Source organism: Eutrema salsugineum, unplaced genomic scaffold (genome assembly GCF_000478725.1).
Source record: "Eutrema salsugineum unplaced genomic scaffold, Eutsalg1_0 scaffold_4, whole genome shotgun sequence".
NCBI lineage: Eukaryota > Viridiplantae > Streptophyta > Magnoliopsida > Brassicales > Brassicaceae > Eutrema > Eutrema salsugineum.
The window spans coordinates 3,040,910-3,046,570 of NW_006256686.1; the positions used below are offsets into that span (position 1 = coordinate 3,040,910).

The 5,661-nt window shown below is 44.0% G+C and overlaps 1 non-coding gene across 1 annotated transcript; it reads right to left on the minus strand.

Moving 5' to 3' along the window:
* Positions 1-552: 552 nt before the first annotated feature.
* On the minus strand, positions 553-659 carry LOC112084978. The gene has a single exon (XR_002898623.1). It is a non-coding gene; the product is annotated as a small nucleolar RNA R71 (small nucleolar RNA).
* Between the last annotated feature and the right edge of the window lie 5,002 nt (positions 660-5,661).

Genomic DNA, 5,661 nt, shown 5'->3' on the forward strand with positions numbered 1-5,661 from the left:
GGAATTGGTCAGGGGTTTCACCAAGGCAATGTTCAGCAGGAACAGGTGCACCACCAACAAGCCTATGTCCACCAGGGACAAGCTCAGGCTCATCAACAGAGGCATCAGGCCAATGTTCAACAAAGACACCAGGTGCACCACCAACCCCACCCTTTCCAACCACAACAAAGAAGATATGAGCAACCCCAAATATATGTTGGCGAGAATGACAGGGCCAATGCTCATCAGTATGGGGCTGGTATTCAGGCACCACCTGTGCAGAACAACAACTTTGAAGTGAAAGCATCATTGCTGAATATGGTCCAGAACTCAAAGTTCCATGGGTTAGCAATGGAAGATCCCTTGGAACACTTGGACCAGTTTGATAAGGTGTGTGATCTGACCAAGATTAATGGAGTTTCAGAAGACAGCTTTAAGCTAAGACTATTCCCATTCAGTCTTGGTGACAAAGCTCATCAATGGGAGAAGAATCTTCCAAGAGGCTCCATTCAAACCTGGGAGCAATGCAAGCAAGCCTTCTTATCTAAGTTCTTCTCCACCTCAAGAACTGCAAAACTGAGAAACCAAATCTCTAGCTTCACTCAGCACAGCAATGAAAGTTTTGGTGAAGCATATGAGAGATTCAGGAGCTACACAAACCAATGCCCACACCATGGGTTTAGTGAGGCTTCTCTTCTCAGCACACTGTATAGGGGAGCTCTTCCCAAGATTAGAAACCAGCTGGATACTGCTTCCAATGGGAACTTTCTGGGTAAAGAGATTCATGCTGCTTTAGAGCTAGTGGAGAACTTAGCATTGAGCAATGATACTTATGGTGAAGACTATGACAGATCAAATAGGTATGAAGGTTCAAGCTCAGAACAGAGGCTCACCAGAGAAGTTAAGGAGTTGAGGAGTGAATTGGACAAGCTGAAATTCACCACTCAGAAGCCAATGCATTTTGTTGGAGAGTATGAGGAACCTTCTCAAATTTTTGAGAACATAAGTGAAGAAGGTCTTACCCAAGAGGAGCTCAACTACATTGGGAATCAGAGGTTCCAAAGATATCAGTATGGTAATGCCAATCCAAACCTCTCTTACAGGAACACCAATGTAGCTAACCCACAAGACCAGGTCTATCCCAATTCTCAAGCTCCAAAGAACTTTGTTCCCAAGCACAACTTTCAAGGGTCATTCCAACCCAAGAATCAATTTGGTCAGAATCAGAGTTTTGGTCAGCAACAGCAACCATTTCAGGGCACTGGTTACACTTCACAGCAGCCAAAGGCACCACCAGGGTTTGGTCCACCACAGTTCCAACAGCAGGCGCCGGTTCAACAACAGTTTCAGCCACCAATGGTTCAACAGCAGCCACAGATGGGTACAGATATGGTTGGTATTCTGCAACAACTACTTCAGGGTCAACAGACTATGCAGCAGGAAATCAAGGAACTGAAGCAAAACCAGGCATCAAGCTCAAGGAACCAAGGTCACCTACCTGGAAAACCAGAACCCAACCCCAAGGAATATGCCAAGGCCATAACACTGAGGAGTGGCAAGGAGTTACCTGGTATTGAGAACAACAATGTGATCATTGAGGACAATGATCAACCTGAGGGGGAGGCAGCCTTAAAGGATGATCAAGTTGCTGAGAAACCAAGGTCAGAAAAGGGTAAAGAGGTAGCAAAGGAACCAGAACCAGAGAAGAAGTATGTGCCACCACCTCCATACCAACCCAAGCTCCCATTTCCAGGGAGATTTAAGAAGCAACTAGTGGACAAGGCAAGAGCTGTATTTGAGAAGGCACTCAAAGAGACACCACTCACAATGCCTCTCATTGATGCATTCTTAATGATGCCAAAGATGGGGAAGTTTTTGAAGGATGCTATTCTGAACAAGACAAAAGAGCTTCAAGGCATGGTAGTACTAAGTCATGAATGCAGTGCTATCATTCAAAGGAAGTCCATTCCAAGGAAGTTAACTGATCCAGGGAGCTTCACACTCCCCTGTGCCATTGGACCTCTTCTATTCTCTGGATGTCTTTGTGATTTAGGAGCATCAGTCAGCTTGATGCCATTCTCCATAGCACAGAAGCTGGGCTTTAGAGTTTTCAAACCTTCAAAGATTTCTCTTATCCTTGCAGATAGATCAGTTAGATTGCCTGTTGGTATGTTGGAAGATCTACCTGTCAAGATAGGTGGTTTTGAGGTTCCAACAGATTTTGTTGTGCTGGAGATGGATGAAGAGCCAGTAGATCCTCTTATCTTGGGCAGACCATTCTTAGCCACTGCAGGAGCTATTATTGATGTGAGAGGTGGGATAATAGAGCTTCAACTTGGGTCTGAAAAGCTCAAGTTTGATGTGAATGAGATGATGAAGAAGCCCACCATTGAAGGTCAATGTTTCTATGTAGAGACAATGGATCAGTTGGCTGATGAGTTGCTTGAGGAGCTGAACACAGAGGATCCTCTTCAAGCTACTCTGACTCAAGAACAAGGAGACAATGGGCTCTTGGCTGAAGCAAGTGAAGGGTATAAGCTGTATCTGGACAATGCAAGAGAGCTGGGTCCTGAAACAAGGTTTGTGGAGCTGGAACAGAATGGCACTGAGGTTTTTGCAATCCAAGAATCAGTCACCAGCCAAAGCAGCTTGGACCAGGACTGGAATGAGGCTGATGCACCCTCTGTTGAGCTCAAACCTCTACCAACAGGGCTCAGGTATGCTTTCTTAGGACTAAACTCCACATATCCTGTCATCATCAATGATAGCCTATTAGAGGACCAAGAGAGTGCATTGCTGAATGAAATAAGAAAGTTCAGGAGAGCCATAGGGTATTCTTTGGCTGATATTAGAGGGATCTCTCCTGACATCTGCACCCATAGGATCCACCTAGAGGACCAATCTATGTCCTCTATTGAGCACCAACGTAGACTTAACCCCAACCTTAGGGAAGTGGTTAAGAAGGAGATACTAAAGCTTCTTGAGGCAGGGATAATTTACCCAATCTCTGACTCAAGATGGGTATCTCCTGTTCATGTTGTGCCCAAGAAAGGTGGGATCACGGTGGTGAAAAACGATAAGGATGAACTCATAGCTCAAAGAACCATAACTGGCCACCGCATGTGCATTGACTATAGGAAATTGAATTCTGCTTCTAGAAAAGATCATTTTCCTTTACCATTCATTGATCAAATGCTTGAGAGGTTAGCTAATCATCCTTATTTTTGTTTTCTCGATGGGTACTCTGGATTTTTCCAAATTCCCATAGATCCAAGAGATCAAGAGAAAACAACATTCACATGCCCTTATGGCACTTATGCTTATAGGAGAATGCCTTTCGGTTTATGTAATGCACCGGCTACTTTTCAAAGGTGTATGATGCACATTTTCTCTGACATTATTGAAGAGAAAGTTGAGGTGTTCATGGATGACTTTAGTGTCTATGGCTCCTCCTTCTCGGATTGTCTCTCTAATTTGACACAGGTGTTGGAGAGATGTGAGCAACACAGCTTGGTGCTGAACTGGGAGAAGTGTCATTTCATGGTGCAAGAAGGGATAGTTCTTGGGCACAAGATCTCTGAAAAGGGCATTGAGGTTGATAAGGCAAAGGTGGAGGTTATGGTGAATCTGCAAACCCCCACTTCAGTTAAAGGGATAAGGAGCTTCCTGGGTCATGCAGGGTTTTATAGAAGATTCATAAAGGACTTCTCAAGGATTGCCAGGCCCTTAACAAGACTGTTGTGCAAGGAGGTGGATTTCATCTTTGATGTTGAATGTGAAGAAGCCTTTAAGTTGATCAAGGAGGCATTGGTTAGTGCACCAATAGTTCAGGCACCAGACTGGTCCCTACCTTTTGAGGTCATGACAGATGCTTCTGACTTTGCTGTTGGAGCAGTACTTGGACAAAAGAAAGACAAGAAGTTGCATGTGATCTACTATGCCAGTAGAACACTTGACTCTGCCCAAGAGAAGTATGCTACAACTGAAAAGGAAATGCTGGCAATAGTTTTTGCCTTTGATAAGTTCAGAAGCTACCTGGTGGGATCAAAGGTCATTGTGTATACTGATCATGCAGCCCTCAGGTACTTGATGACCAAGAAAGATGCCAAACCAAGGCTGTTGAGATGGGTTCTATTGCTCCAAGAGTTTGATATGGAGGTGCTTGATAAAAAGGGGATTGAGAATGGTGCTGCAGACCATCTCTCAAGGCTGAGGATTGAAGAAAAAGTCCCCATAGATGATGCTTTGCCTGAAGAGTCTCTGATGGTGCTCCATTCATACTTGGAGTTTGAGGAAGTAGAGAGCATTCAAGAAAGGAGGATGCCTTGGTTTGCAGATATAGTGAACTATCTTGCATGTGGGGTGGAGCCCCCTGAATTGGATGCTTACAAGAGAAAAAAATTCTTCAGAGATGTCCAGAGATACTATTGGGATGAGCCCTACCTCTATGTTCTGAACAAGGATCAGTTATACAGAAGATGTCTTGCTGAAGAGGAGATGCAACCTGTGTTGCAGGAATGTCATGGTTCTGCTTTTGGAGGTCACATGGGGGCATTCAAAACTGTAGCAAAGGTTCTTCAAAGTGGGTTCTGGTGGCCTACAATGTTCAAAGATGCCCAATTGGTGGTTTCAGCTTGTGATGCCTGTCAGAGGCATGGAAATATATCTAAAAGAAGTGAGATGCCTCAGAACCCCATTCTAGAAGTGGAGATCTTTGATTGTTGGGGGATTGACTTTATGGGACCTTTTATTTCATCCTTTGGAAATCAATACATACTTGTTGCTGTGGACTATGTGTCCAAATGGGTTGAGGCCATTGCTTCCCCTACCAATGACTCCAAGGTTGTAGTCAAGCTGTTTAAGAGCATCATATTTCCAAGGTTTGGAGTTCCAAGGGTTGTCATTTCTGATGGAGGATCCCACTTTTTGAACAAGACTCTGGAAGGTTTATTGAGAAAGCATGGAGTTAAACACAAGATAGCTACTCCATATCATCCCCAAACTAGTGGCCAAGTGGAGGTATCTAATAGACAAATCAAGGCCATTCTGGAAAGGACTGTCAGCTCAACCAGAAAAGATTGGAGCAAAAGGCTGGATGATGCATTATGGGCTTACAGGACTGCCTTTAAAACTCCAATTGGAACATCACCATTCAGTCTGCTATATGGGAAGAGCTGCCACCTTCCTGTGGAGTTGGAGTACAAAGCTATGTGGGCTGTGAAGTTTCTAAACTTTGATATCAAAACAGCTCAGGAGAAAAGAATCATGCAACTCCATGAGCTTGAGGAGATTAGGCTTGAGGCTTTTGAAAGCTCAAAGATCTATAAGGAGAAGACCAAAGTCCTGCATGACCAAAAGATTTTAAAGAGAGAGTTCAAGTGTGGTGATTTGGTCTTGCTTTTCAACTCCAGACTTAAGTTGTTTCCAGGAAAGCTTAAGTCTAGGTGGTCTGGACCTTTCAAAGTTCTTGAAGTGAGGCCTTATGGTGCCATTGTCTTGGAAGGAAAAAATGGTCAGGAATTTGTGGTGAATGGACAGAGAGTCAAGCATTACTTAGTTTCACAAGGGAAAGAGGAAGCTACATCAGTTCCTCTCTGATCACCAGCTGTTAACCAGTTCTCAAAGTCAAACTTAGAGACTTTAAACAAAGTGCTCTTGGGGAGACACCCCAAGCTTATCTTT